Below are 14,770 nucleotides of genomic sequence, written 5' to 3' on the forward strand. Positions count from 1 at the left end.
CCCCTTAGTGTGGTTTGTGTAGGTTGGTGCTAAAGCCGGACTCGAACACTGATGCGGACCAAACAACTGCACTCTGGTCCGTTTCGAAGACGTGGTCTCAGACCACTGTCAAGTGAAACCTGGAGTGGTTCATTTCTGGTGTGAACACCATTCGAACTGATCACGGGAAACTACGACTTTATGCGTCATTTAAAATAGTACTAATTAGGGGGTACACCTGTCGGTACAGTAACACAGGTGTCCTAAAGTGAACTCAGGGGAGGACAGAAGCAGAGGGCAAACACTCGCTTAATCTTGATTCAGTATGATTATAGAGGGCATGGGCATGCAGAGACATCTTAAGTAGCACGTGAGAAAGCAAACTCAATCCTGCTGTATTAACATATACCACTACGTTGTTTAATATGACATTAAGTTAGTAGAAAAAAACAGATGGTCAACCACCATGACGAATTAACACTATTATTAGGGTTGTCAAAATAACAGAAATGTCTGAGAATGGGCCAAACTAAAACATTCAATTTTGAGGGGAGATACAAGCGTCTTTTAAGCAGGTCTGACCTTGTCTTGTTCAGTGCAGTGGTGACTTGCTTATTCAAACCCAGGAAGTTTCTTGAGGGTTTTCAATACCACAAAAAACACCATTAGTATTTTTAATAAAAATTGTTGTGGCATAACCTTTCCATATTGCATATGAACAGTGAAAAAGGTTATGAATGTACAGGAAATACATATGCTTAGCTAAATAAGTTTGTTTATCATCATTTATGCACTCATCTACCAAAATCCATTTGGATTTAAATATTTTAAATGCTTATATCATTATTCAATTAATTACAAAATTCCAAACAAGTTACAAAACCTGTAATTACATTAATATTTTAATCGCTTGACAGCCCTAATTATTATGTCTATAATTATCATCATCATCATCATGGTCAAACTTCAATTAATAGTTTAATTAAGTTAAATTAAAAATAAATGACATTAACCAACGCTGCTGGCACACTGGATGTCTTCATATTTGTATCTTGACACTCAACACAGAAAAGGTTGCCGAGCCCTGATACAGAGAATAGAACAATTACAGCCAAAATATGAAATACTGTAAACAAAAAACAATACATACAATATAAAATAATTATTATATGTAATATTTACTCTTGATGAAAGGTGATATATATTGAACTTTATGTATGCAACATGTAGGGATAGATTTGCATTAATTCATTCATTCGGAGACGTTCAAAACATTCAAAACCGTCTGATGCAGAGTTTGTTCACTGCATTATTCAATTATTTAATACCCGCTGTCTTACGAGACATTCATATGAGTGACCCTTTAAAGTCGGCCAATACGCGCTCCAGAACAACACTAACAGAACCCGACTGTGCTCCATGATGATATCCAGGTAGAAATATGGACGGGTTTGTTGTTTTTTTTAAACCGGTGTTAACTGTACGACCAATAATCAAAACGACATTTCCACCATATGGCTTTTGTTTACAATTTCTGGACCGTTTGAGTTTTCGGATCAGATGCAAAATTTTAACATTGTATCATCCTCACATTGGTTCGATTCAGGAACCAGACCTTTAGGTGTGAACCTGCCCCTAAATTATCAAATGAAAATTTCCCCTCAGCACTTTCAGGCAAGATTTACATGTTAAAGTGCACCGAGCTGTCACATGGCCACAACAAAGTAAAAGTAAAGAGGAAGATGATTCAAGTGGAAAAAAAAAAAAAACATGACTTTCACAAAAAGTTTCCAAATTAATGTAACAAAAAGGCAATAAGATGGATTTCCACTCGTTCATTAACAGGCTTCTCCTGAATTCAGAATTTTGTTTGCTTGTTGGGGAAATACAACATGAACAAAGACCGAATGTTTATTTTTTTAAAAATCTGGATTAAAAAAATTATTGTACTATTAAGTCAGTACACTGTTGGCATGATTAGTGTCAACATTCATGCAGGTCTAAATGAGACTGTGTCTAGACCCCTTTTTTTTTTTTTTTTTTACATATAAAGTGACCAACTTAAGAAAAAACACAAAGTCTTGACAGGATGTGGTGTGAAGGTTCACTTTTTCCACTGTGAAAAAAAAACAAAAAAACCCACAAAGCTAAGGCTTTGTAACGTGTGTGTGTCAACAGTAAACAGCATGAAAAGTTAAGAGGGCTGTAAAGGTTGCAAATGCACTGCGCTGAATATTCAACAGGCTTGTTTTTCCCCTAATAAAAGTTGAGGCTACAGCTTTAATGGAGGGAAAAAGCCTCCAGAGGAACTGGGATATTTATTTAGAAAGGGCTCAGTAGAATGAAAACATGAGCTGTGTGTGCAGCAGCATGCAGGGCATTTTATCTCTCAGTGGATAAGCAACATGATTGTGCACAGGTGTTTGTTTTTTTCCCCTAGGAGCATCTCTGTGAGAACTCAAAACACAAACAAAAGCCCCCTGTAACTAGACAGAATACTGTATAGTTACAAGTTTCCGGTGCTAATATGTACATGTTTATTCGAGATCATTGCAGAACATGCAGTGGCTACTTTGTCTCAGCTCTGCATCTGGCCCTCATTAGCAAATGCCTTTGAAGCTTGGAAAAGTAGCCGCTGTGCCGACTATGGAGAAGACGGGGGTCGGGTGAGGAGGCTACACACCTCAACTCTGATGTTCACTACCGTAAAGCAGCAATAGCTGCGGTACTGCCCCCAGCCTGTGACGGTTGGTTTCCTTTGATGTCCAGAGTGAGCCTGCTGAGTTCAACTCTGGACAGCCTGCTTCAAAGCATTTCAATTATCCCAGCAAGGAGGGAGGAGGATTTCATCTTCTACTGTACAAGTCTACCGTCACAAAAGAGGAAGGAAAACACTTCCAGCTACATCTAAGTGGCTAAAAGTAAAGGCTTCCCATCATCAGGTAGAGTGGCTATCTCTGAAGCAAGACAGAATTTAGGTAAATATAAAACCTTCTCTATTCATGATTAATTCATGATCTTGCGCCACCACCACTGAGCAATGCGTGTCATTCTGCAGAGACACTGTCAGGGAGACCAGGACATCAGTCAGAGGTGACCGCTTGGATTAATTTAGGAAAAACGGCATTTGGACAGTCAGCATTTTTAGTCCGAGCAGCAGATTAATTGGAACTGAGGGCCATAGCGGATAATGTAAACTTCAGTATTTTTAAAACACTTGAAACATGGCTCAAGACAAAGCAATCGTTTCATCATGGACTGAACCCTTGGTATGGAACCAACTGTTTTCCAAAATGGAGACTATCCTAATGCACAATATTTTGTATGCCGTTATATGTGATATACCGTAAATGTTGCGAAGACCTATATCTGCAGTAACTGATGTGATGTGTGAAAGATGCGCACCAAAAGTTGCACTCGAAATGTTGAAAACGAGCACCGTACCTTTACATACGGGTTCAGCGAGCCGGCTTCTTGTCCAAAAACTAAATAAACGACTAACCAATAAACCAACAGCTCTCCAAAAGGTGAAAACTGGACCAAGATCGGGACCTTCTCAAACAAGAACAGCACAGTAGGTCATAAAGTGAGAGGGTTGAGTCAACGTTCAGTCAGTCCAGTTGCTGTATAATCACACATCCAGTTTTCTGGTAGTATCACTTTCAACTCCCTGCTATTCTTCCTGTGGCGCAGCCGCAGGCCTTGTGCACAGGGATAAACATAGCATTTGAGAATGACAAGCATTTGGGCCAATTAAGACTGGAAATCAAAGAAAATTATACGTCATTATGTTCATTCCTCTGGCTGACCGTTTCTACCTTATTATATCCCTCTCTTTCAGAAAACGTGTACAGTTTGATTCTGAAGTTTGTTCCTTTCTTGAAATGACAAAGATTCACTTTCAAGCATCTGGAAACAGAGTGTCTGAGCATAAACTTCTGGAGCGAGGGTTTTAAATTACAGAGCAACAGTTTGGACCATCTGTGAGACGCATGCAGAGATATCTGAATCCAGCATCACATACTCTTAAAATTTAGCAAAATATTAACTTCAGAGACTTGGAAAAGGCAAGAGAAGATCATTTAATCAAATGTTCATTTCTTCCGGAGGATAATAAATAAAAGGCATGCAGCAGGTAGGCATGTACTTAACAGACTGCATTAGAGACGACAACACTGGCAGCTCTAAAGTACTGTGGTTACCAAAAACACCCTCAAATCACAGCATATTTAAACACAAATAAGCTGCATTCAATCTGCCACTCATGCGGGAGCTGCACAGAAAGGTCGCTTTCAATTAAAACAAGTGTCATTTTTCTGATTTGAAAGTAACACATTAATGAACATACTGCAGCCAGTTTGGAAAATTACAGCAGTCCGGACAGCTTGTAAAGGGGGTCAATAAGTATTCCTTTTTTGTGGCTCTGTAGTTAATTCTTTGGAATTCAATAATCATTTGCAGTGGGTGACAATTTGACAGCATTTTTGTGCCTTTTTGATACTCCCACTGAGGCTGCCAAACTTCTACACAAAGTGACTTTAACTTCTCTCATAATAGTCCATATTATTATATTCTGAGTAAGTCAAAACTCTGCAAGACTTGTAGTATAAAGAACAACCTCAGGATGAGACCACTACTCTGCTAATAAACGGTTACTATAAAGAGAAATCATCTTTCTTTGGGGTAAAACAGGAGTTCAGCAGGGTTCTGTTCCTGATGAGGTTAGAGACCCCAGTGAATCACTGTGTAGGAAAATGATGTAGAAACTAGTATTATTTTTATTTTTTAAATCATCTATAAAATCTACAGTAACATCTGTAGTCATTTTTGAAAGATTTTTTATGTTCACCTCCAAAAACATAAATTGGATGTGAGGTCACAAATCAACTCAAAATGAAGTGATCAATTTGTGACCTCACATCCAATTTATGTTTTTGGAGGTGAACATAAAAAATCTTTCAAAAATGACTACAGATGTTACTGTAGATTTTATAGATGATTTAAAAAATAAAAATAATACTAGTTTCTACATCATTTTCCTACGATAAAGGATACTGATGAAACAATTTCTTCACTTTCCACACATTTGTTGCAGCGTTTGTCAATGTGCTTTTCGTCCAGAGGTTTATCCTCACAAGTTATAATATATCTTTGTCTAGGGCTGAAACGATTCATCATTAAAATCGATAACTAAAATGCTTCGTTTAATCCATTTAACTACATAGCACACTGTTTCGCACGGACATTTACTACTGTCGCACATCTGTGAACATGAGGTGATAATGAGGGCGCTGTTTGCAAAGAGAGAGAGAGAAAACAGCGAGGGACAAAGAAGAAAGTGTCCAAAGTATGGGTTTATTTCAAGCTAGAAGAAAACAACAACTCTGTAATGTTACCGTCCGTCCACCGTAAAACAAACTAAAGAAGCAGTCTATTAAGAGACTTAATCCATCTGTCCCTTCAAGTGTCTAATTTCTGTAACTATTTTAGGAATGTGCTTTATCTGGTTCAACCAATTATCTTGACAACTGCCAGCAGAATCTGCAGGTTTACCAGGTTACAGAACACCAGTGTTTCACAGTGCTAGATTTAGATAGAGTATCTTTTCGCAAGTTATTTAAAGATGTGGTTATGATTACACTGACATATGATTTATTGCGCTGGATGATTAAAAAAAAGCACTCAAGCAATGTGTTCCACCTGCAATTTATTGCTCTGAGATTTACTTTTTTCTTGCCTGCAGCAAAATAACAAATCAGCTGATTCTGGGAACCATTTCTGAAATGCTATAAACTAAAAGTTTATACCAAGTTCCAACCAGCTTGTCTGCTCTTTTATTGGTTCAATTAGATTTAGCCTTTGGCTTGTTTGAGGCAATAACCCCTAATCTGCACAAAAAAAAAAAAAAAACCCACACAAGTGCAATTTATCTGCACCAGTAATCATTTGTGGAGGATGAAGTCCTGATTTAAATATCATTTTCACCCTCTCTGTTCAGCAAAACAAGCTTAAAATGTATCATTTACTGTAGTGTTTAATTTAAGACTGACTGCCGCTCTTTTACTTAAGTAATGATCAATCGTCAGACATCCAGGGATTGTTTTCAACTTTCTCACTTGCTGTTCCTCAATAAACTAAACAAAAAAAAAAAAGAAGAAAAAAAGAGAACTACTAACTAGTCCAGAGACTGTGGGGTGTATCATTATTCAGCCTATTTAGCTCAGTGTATCATGAAGTTGCCGTGATTCAGGACTTCATCCACCTGGTCACACAACTCTTCTGATACCTTTTCCTCTAAGCACATTGATTCCTTCTGTTGACGACAGCACCCCCTAGAGGGAAAACACGGCTCAGATCCAGAGAGCATGTGGCTCGGTTATAAATACTGCAAACTGCACTCCAAGCAATGGCAATAGAAAAAAACTGGATAAATAACACATTAGCAATGCATGTTGTTCATTATAAATCACATTTACTACAAACGCATTTATGTCAATCGATCATGTAAGCTCTTCACCAGATAACAAAAAAGCTAAAGTTTTCAAGTTCCTTGTCCTCAACATGTGTCTGAAAAGTATCTCAACATCAGACTTCCCATTTTGTGCACCTTCAAAAGAGCTCCAAACCTTTTAAGGGACCCAACAAAGGTAAACTGTAATTCAGCATCCTCTCTTACCAAGACAGTTGAATGTTGCACTGGTTTCCAAACAGCAGAGTCAAAGACATAAAACATTATCTGGGGAAAAACAGTCGTTTCATCTCTTTCAGTCCTGCTTCTCTCAGTCATCCTCCTCTCCCTGAATTGAAAAACTTCCACCATTTCCCACTCCATGCTGCTACCCCCATCTCTGCACCCTCCCCAACCCTCACTCTGCCCAGCATGCACTTGACCAAGGACAGGCTGGAGCCACATATTTGTTTAGCTCTTGAGTGGAGTCACTAAGGCGGAGGAGGGGAGCCATGGACTGGTGAACACCACCCACCGCCCGACGCAGGGGGGACCCTCCTCAATGGGGCACCATTCTGACTAGACTCTGCAGTTTGTCATGTTGAGCAGAACTGCGATCACAGGCGAAGGTGGTTCTGTTGCAATTTGCTCCTTCTACAAAGTTCTGGTATCGTTAAGATTTATTTTGAACATTTTGGAAAAATACTGAGGTTCACAGTTTGTCCTCAGATCAGATCTTTGTCACTCTGGGAAATTTGTTTTACAGTAAAGTGCAAAAACACAACATATAAGAGGACAAGTGACATTAATCACAACAGTTACAGCAAACAACCAAATATGAAAGATGTTCCTGTCTGTAAAAAAATACCAAACCAGTGTGTTAGCGCACTTGGAACAAAGGAAAATTTAAACATACTGCTTTTCTCCACCCGGAAGGGAGAAGAATGAATTCATCCATGGGTGGGTGGTCAGAGCCAAAGATCAACCATGCCTTTCTCTCTCCAGTGCTGGCAGAGGTACTCAGAAGGTACTAATAAAACAATGTAGAAATACAAGTAAGAGTCCTGGATTCAAAATGTTAAGAGAACAGAAGTATGCACATTTTCGAGTGGCCTTTTATTGTGGCCAGCCTAAGGCACACCTGTGCAATACCCACGCGGTCTGATCAGCATCTTGATATGCCACCACTGTGAGGTGGATTGATTACCTCAGCAAGGAGAAGTGCTCACTAACACAGATTGACAGATTTGTGAACAATATTTGAGAGAAATAGGTCTTTTGTGTTGCGCTTATAATTTTGTTCAGTGTATATTATATAATTGAATTACAATTATTGATGCATTCTGTGTAAGAATCACTTTAATGTTGCAGCTGGTAAAGTTGGAGCTAATTTTAACTAATGTATCTACTGCTGGATAGATTAATGTAAAATAAATCATATTTTGATTATATATTTTATTAATAATATAAATCTGCAAAGTAACTAGCAACTAAAGCTGTCTTCTGAATAGTAGTTGAGTAGAATTTGCAGAAAACACAAATACTAAAGTAAAAGTACCTCAATATTGTTACTTAAGTACTGAAGCACATCTACTCCTCCTTTACTCACTGTCACAAAGGCAAAAATTCTTTAAATTAAAAAATGGCATGGCTGTAGTAAATGTGTAGTGATCTAATTTTGACAGTGATAAAAATAAAATAAACTTTATAAAAAAAAATTTCAATATAAAGGATCTTGGCCTATAAGAAAAGAAGAAATGTTGCCACTGTATCTTCATTTCAAAATACAACTTTGCTTCAAACAAAGTCTGTAAGAATCCAGATGAAGCCTGTAGCTCCAGTGAGAGACCGTCACTCCCAAAGCTTTCACTTAGGTTGTCAGCTTTCTCAAAGAGGCATTGTGGGAGAAATTCCCCACCTTAAGTGCTCCCATGTTTGCTTTTGTGCCAAGTGAGCCCACTCTGCTGACCTTTGGAGACTGACCAATGAGATCCACTGCTGTGTCCTCTGCTGCCCTTCTCCTCTGACAGCAGCCACACAATGAACAACAAGCTAATTAAAGTGATGACAGCATGAAGGAGGGAAAGGTAGCTCTTTCAATAAACTTTAACAAAAGACACCGAACGGAGCCTACAGCCAACCCCCAAAGAACATGGATATTTCATAAAAACACATTAAAGAGTCACTACTGGCTCATGGAGCAAAAGGAGATTAATAACTGATTACTGCAGAGTGAAGCGAGTTTGGGTTTTCACGAGTCTGTGACAGCAGTGATGGACAGCTACACGTCTGTAACACTGGCAGCCTGCTGGTCGTACACATTACTATGTCAGGAATGTTTTGAGAGCTGGACAAACTTTCTCCGTCTTGATCAGACTTTTATTGTTCGGCCTGCCATAAACACTTGAGCTGCTGGACCAATTATGGTGTTAATGAGTCACGGGCCACACTGTGCTGGATTACTGCCAGGGGAAGGCGGAGCAGTGGTGATGGTGGGAGGGTTACACTAATCTATAGAGATGCTGCTCTGGGACACATAATGATCAGAAGCTGCGCAGACATGATGGGAGGGGAAGACATTTAAATGGGGGACACATTTTTTTGCACGCAAGTTGTCACGCAAGCATGCAACCCGAGATCCTGCCAGTAATTATGTGTCAGTGTCTCATCAGTGTGAGTGAGTGAGTTACATACAAAACAAAAATATTCGTATAGGATATCCACCGACAGGTTTTAAGAAAAGGAGGTTTGCAGGACTCATCATACAACAATAATAATAATAATAATAATAATAATAAGTACTGTAATCATATATATTATATAATATTTCAGTGAAAGCAATTTTGACAACTCCATAAATATTTCATTTAAGCTTGCACATACCAAAAAAATTAAATAAATTTGCTAAAGCATTGTGTGTTTTGGACACTAACTTTGAGGACTCTACATAAAGTAACTCATACAATTTAAAACCTAAGAAATAGCAAATATAAAGCACTGAATAGAAAACAGGGAGTATGTTGGAGCTCATGTGTCCAGGTTAACAGAGTCGACGCTTCTAAAGCTACGATGTTTGTTTCTATGGAAAAGGGCTGTAGAGATAAAGACTAGGCCGTTTTCAGGGTCACAGTAACTTTGGTAACAGGGCAACACCCACACACTTATCTTTTGCTTACTATCAACTTGCCATGTTTCCTAATTAGTTTTCACACTCCAGCTCATTCACACACACACACACACACACACACACACACACACAAATCTTCTACCACAAAGTGATGCTCTCTTGCGGTCATTGTCTCTTCTCGTGCTTTTTTAGCTTCAGAGCAGCAGAATTCCAAGAGGAAGTATGAATTCGGTGTATTGCTAACAAGCACATCAGCAATGGGATTTTTCTCCCCTTTTTGTCCCTTTAAAACCCTAACTAACACCAATCTCCCATGAGGAAGGAGAGCAACATTCACTAAGACGCTTTCTAAAGAAAAATTACATAAAAGATCTTGGCGAATGAGAGTATGTTTTTATAGAGCCTTCTTTCAAAAATCAATGCCGCTCCCTCAAAAGCCAGATTTTATCTCCGAGGCTGCAGACCCAGCTGTGCCATGGTCCAGGTCCTGGGAATAAAAGGCAGTCGAGCATCACAGGGGAGCAGGAACAACAACCTGCCAACCTCAGAGGCTTTCAACGACAAAATGAGCACGAAACGGCATCCAAGAGATAAGATGTTTTCCATTGGACGTTTTATCTGAATCTTCTGAAAGCAGTTGGTCCTTCAGTTGATCAAAATCTTATGATCAACATTATCACCGAGACACGGACAGAAGGCAGCAGCTGACTGTGACTGAGCAATATGTACCTTTGTCCTGTAAGCAACAGAGCTAAAAAAAATAAAAATAAAAAACTTGCTTACTACCAGTTAACAAGCTAGCCATCTTGGAGAATATAAAGAAGCTCACAGAGCTAGTGACTGATGTTCGCTAGCATGTTCCTGGCTTAATAGTGTGTTAGCCATAAGCCAGCCAGCTACAGTAGTTCATCAACTAGCCCTGCAATTTATCCACACATCAAAAGAAAGTAGCAAGCTTGGGGTCCAATTCAGTACTCAACTGAAAAAATTACAAATCAGCAGAAAATGGTGGCACACCATCGAAGCAATCAACGTCTGTAGAGCCTCACAATTGTAATTGCTTACACCTCGGCCACAGGCCTTCTTCAGAGCTTTTATCCAATAATTTATACGTGATTACATTACTTTCTACTGTCGCTTTTATTGTTCTGTGAATAAAACCCTCAGGAGAAAAGAAACCCATTTAAATGTAATGTAAAATGTATTCATGTCCATCTGTTGAGCACCTCGTCCTCACCGGCCCCGACGCTGGCTGGCTTTTGTGATCCTCTCAGCTGTCCTCATTGTTTGTCAAGGCAACGTCAGGACCGTACCGCTTACTGTGGTGACATCAGCGGTTAGGCCTGATTAACAGGCTTCAATGCAGTTTGTCATCAGGGATATCAAGCATGCTAATCTGGGGGACTCACGTTATCCCTGCTGATGCCTTGTGATGATAAACTCTGCAGTTCGGTTGCTTTATTTGGCCTTGAGTGCAAAGATTTTCATTCAACCATGTGGCATTCAGAGGAAATAAAGATCACAGCAACGCAAATGTTAGTCACCTCATTTGGCCTCTTGAATTTGTTGCTAACAGTCTAAATAAAAATCCTCCATTTACTCCTCATTAATTCACAATTGTCCCTCTCTAAAGCTTTTCATTGAGATTTGTGATTTTCCAGAGGCAGAGGCCCAAAAGAGACGAACTGAAGGATGGACTCGAGCATGTGAAAGAAAAGAAAGACGACAAGAGAGAGGAAGGGAGGGAGGCAGAGGGTGAGGACTAATCCCATTAGAGTGGCAGCTAAATGATTTGTTCCACTGAGAGAAGAAAAGATAAAAAGGTGTGTTTGAGGAAGGAAGGGGGGTCTTTTGGGAGGGTGGTGATGACAGTAGCAATGAGGCACAAACCTCTTCCAAAAAGGAAACCCGTCTCTTCTTCTGTCCCAGTTAGCAGCCCCGGGCACTCAAAGCTGTCCACACGCCACTTTAGTCCCAAATTTGAAAGTCTAATTTATTTCCATGGGGGAAGCAACAAGGAAATATTAGAACAAAGATAGACAAGAGTTGATGGAGCTGGTGACGTGTCAAATCCAGCTACCCGAACAAACCCACAAAAAATAAACCACATTTTTTTGAACGGGCCTAACAAAGTCTCATCTATTTTTAATCTTCCATGTTCAGTCCAATGGCAAATATTATATAGGGCATTATATAATACAAGATTAAAAAAAGTTATTACATGTCTAGTTTGTACCAAAACGCTAATAGGATAATCATTTTTGTAATAGTAAATGTTTTATTGATACCTTGATACCAAAATAATTTAACATAATAGCTAAAAGTTAAATGCTGTCCAAACGCAAGAAGTCTAAAATTAGCAAAAACATTACAAAGAATTAAAGACTACAAATGTGACCGGACATCATCTTCCATCTTTTGGTACGTAGTTTTTGATACTCCATGCAAAGATATACCCAGCCTTACACATACACATGGCAAATTCACTGGATCCCGTCCCACTCAATCTCTGAGAGGTGTGTCCTTCAACGCTGACAGACACTTTCCGTTCTCCAAGAATGACAAAGAGACTCCCCGTCTTCGTACAGTAAACTTCAACAGCTTGAGGAAGTCGTTAAAAAAGCAAATGGGTGTTTGGCTCAGAGCGAGGCCGAGCTCCTCCAGGTGAAGAAAGACAACAGGAGGTGTATGTAAAAGAACATTTTTGACATTCACATGTGTAATTACCCGCTTTTTTTAATAAAAACCCTTCCATTGTGACCTGAATTAGCTGCGTCAGGTACATTTTTTATAAAATGTTTACACTGATGCTTATGTTGTTGTTCCTAAAACGCATACTGACTTCAGATTTGTCATTGTTATCAATGTTATTTCTTTTTCTCTCTTCAACGTGTAATTTTACAGAAGATTCTAAAAGAAATGGACAGAGAAAAATAAATAAAAAATAAAATACTGTCAATGTTACTCGAGGGTCCAACTCTTTTGTAGAGATCATTTTCCAGGAAAATTTCAATGATCATCTAGCTGGTATGACAGACAGAGATGTCATAAGTCTGATTTTAAAGACGTGCAGTCTATGATTATTACTCATCTTATTGTCATTGTATTTTTTGTGTTTGTTTCTTTTGGAAAGTCCTTTGTGTTCCATGATTGGCAAGTGCTTTTCTTATGAATTATTATATTTAAACACTGCTGCCTGAACACCAATAACTAAATAGCATCAACACAGTCAAAAAACTGGGACCACTTCATAGGTGTGCAAATACCAAAAGTTAATTGATATTCTGAACAACACATCACAATCGGAAATCAAACCAAGCCGTGGCATAAATCAGTTTATCACACCATATACCCCTTTACTAACAGAGCCATTCACAACACAGTGAGCCATGGCTAAAACGCTCCATGTCATGTTACGGTCCATTTTATCATAACATAGCATTGTGTTTAAAGAGACACTGCTAGCAACTTGAAAGAAGTGTTATTAGCCAGTATTTAGCCGGTGTTTGATGCACATACAGATGGACTCCATTCATTGTTTGGCCCGGTTTCCTATTCATTCTTATCCAACTTCTCAACAATACCCAACACATCTGAAACCATCACTCCTAGCCAGAGTTGAAACAAAACCTTAAACCTTTGCAGGCAAATCAAGCTAGCAAGCACTTCAGCAACTGAACCATGCATGTTAACCAATTTCACATTATTCCAACTGTTTTAAAACAAGTTAAGAAAACTTAGTCCACCCGATTAAACCTGATAAAGACTAACACAGTTAGCAGCCTGCAGTGACTAAGTTTTACCTTTGGAGGAAAATGCAAGTCCCATTATTCAGAGGTCACTTGAATTATGTCATCCAACCCTTGTTCCCTTGTGATGTGACCCGTGTGTTCACAACACTGACACAACATAACCAAGCAACTGCAACATAATGTTAAAATAATTTTCCTGGGCATTTCACTTTTTCCTCTCATTTTCCATGCGTTTTCCATTACTGAAACAGTCAACAGTTCCAGGTTCTCAGGACATGTCGCAACCCTGTTATTGTTTTGTCAACTTCATTTTATCAATGAGGGTGTGCTAAGTAACAGAAACAGCACTGCTAAATCAATTAGTCAATTAGCTAGTTGTCAACAGAAACTGAACAAGTCATTAGCAAGGACAATCATATTCTGGTCCTGGTATTCAAGGATTTGCTGCTTTTCTCATTTTACATAACTGTTTATAAAATAACTTTGGACCAAACAAACTTTTTGGATGCTTATATAAATTAATCACCACATTGACTTGTTAACATGAAACTTTATATCTTCATAGATTTGTACTTCAGTTCAAAAGATAAAAGTGAGGATTCCCAGCAGTCGTGCAGAGAGGAAACTGTATTAACTGTGGGACTAACTAATGACTTCCGTGTCATCCTTTCATTATCTTGGCCTCAGCTCGCGGTCACAGGGTCATAGGCTACAAAACAGTAGCATGCCTTCATAGGTAGAATCAACACAATGATTTTGTTAGCAGTGTAGGGGTGGGGGGTGAGGAGGGAGGTCTCTTCCTGTGGGAGTCATGCTGGTTGACAATAGCAGTAACATTCCAGTGGAAACACTGTGGCATTATGGCTGCCCTCTGTTTTGGTGGGAGTGGGGATCCTCCCGGCGAACAAAAGGGATTAATCCCAGGGTATTCTGGGAATTTTCAATGTCATGTTTGGGAATGATTCAGAGAGGGGTGGAGGGGAAACAATTCATCAGTGCTGTCAAAAGTCTTCAGCATCAAAATGTTTTTTTCAGGCCTGTATTGACAGCTCTAAACAGGGGCCAAATATTCTCAGTGCGCCAGTGTCCCACACTTTAAACAACAAATGTGCTTATTGTTGCAATTTATCATTTGTGCCTTCATTTTCTTCTGGCCTGCTGAAGACAGTCAGTTTGACAGTAATAGTTTCATTACATTGACTGTGTATTCCTTCTCTACAAACAGCTGGGGATTCACTTGGCAAAGAGTTGAGCATTTATTTTTCGAAATGAAAGTAGATAAACTCTTTGTCGGTAGCCGAGAGGAAAAACAAGTCATGCCATAGACTGTATATAAAAAAGGTGCATGCGTTAATGGAATCATGTTAGGGACCAACATGGAAGATTACCGTCTAAACAATGCACCCAGGTGAAGACTGAAGAGGTTCATTACAAAGCTGGGCAATGTTTAAATTTGCAAATGCT

This window comes from Micropterus salmoides, unplaced genomic scaffold (assembly GCF_014851395.1).
Source record: "Micropterus salmoides isolate LMB-PRFRI ecotype aquatic unplaced genomic scaffold, ASM1485139v1 Ms_hic_scaffold_7, whole genome shotgun sequence".
Classification (NCBI taxonomy): Eukaryota; Metazoa; Chordata; class Actinopteri; order Centrarchiformes; family Centrarchidae; genus Micropterus; species Micropterus salmoides.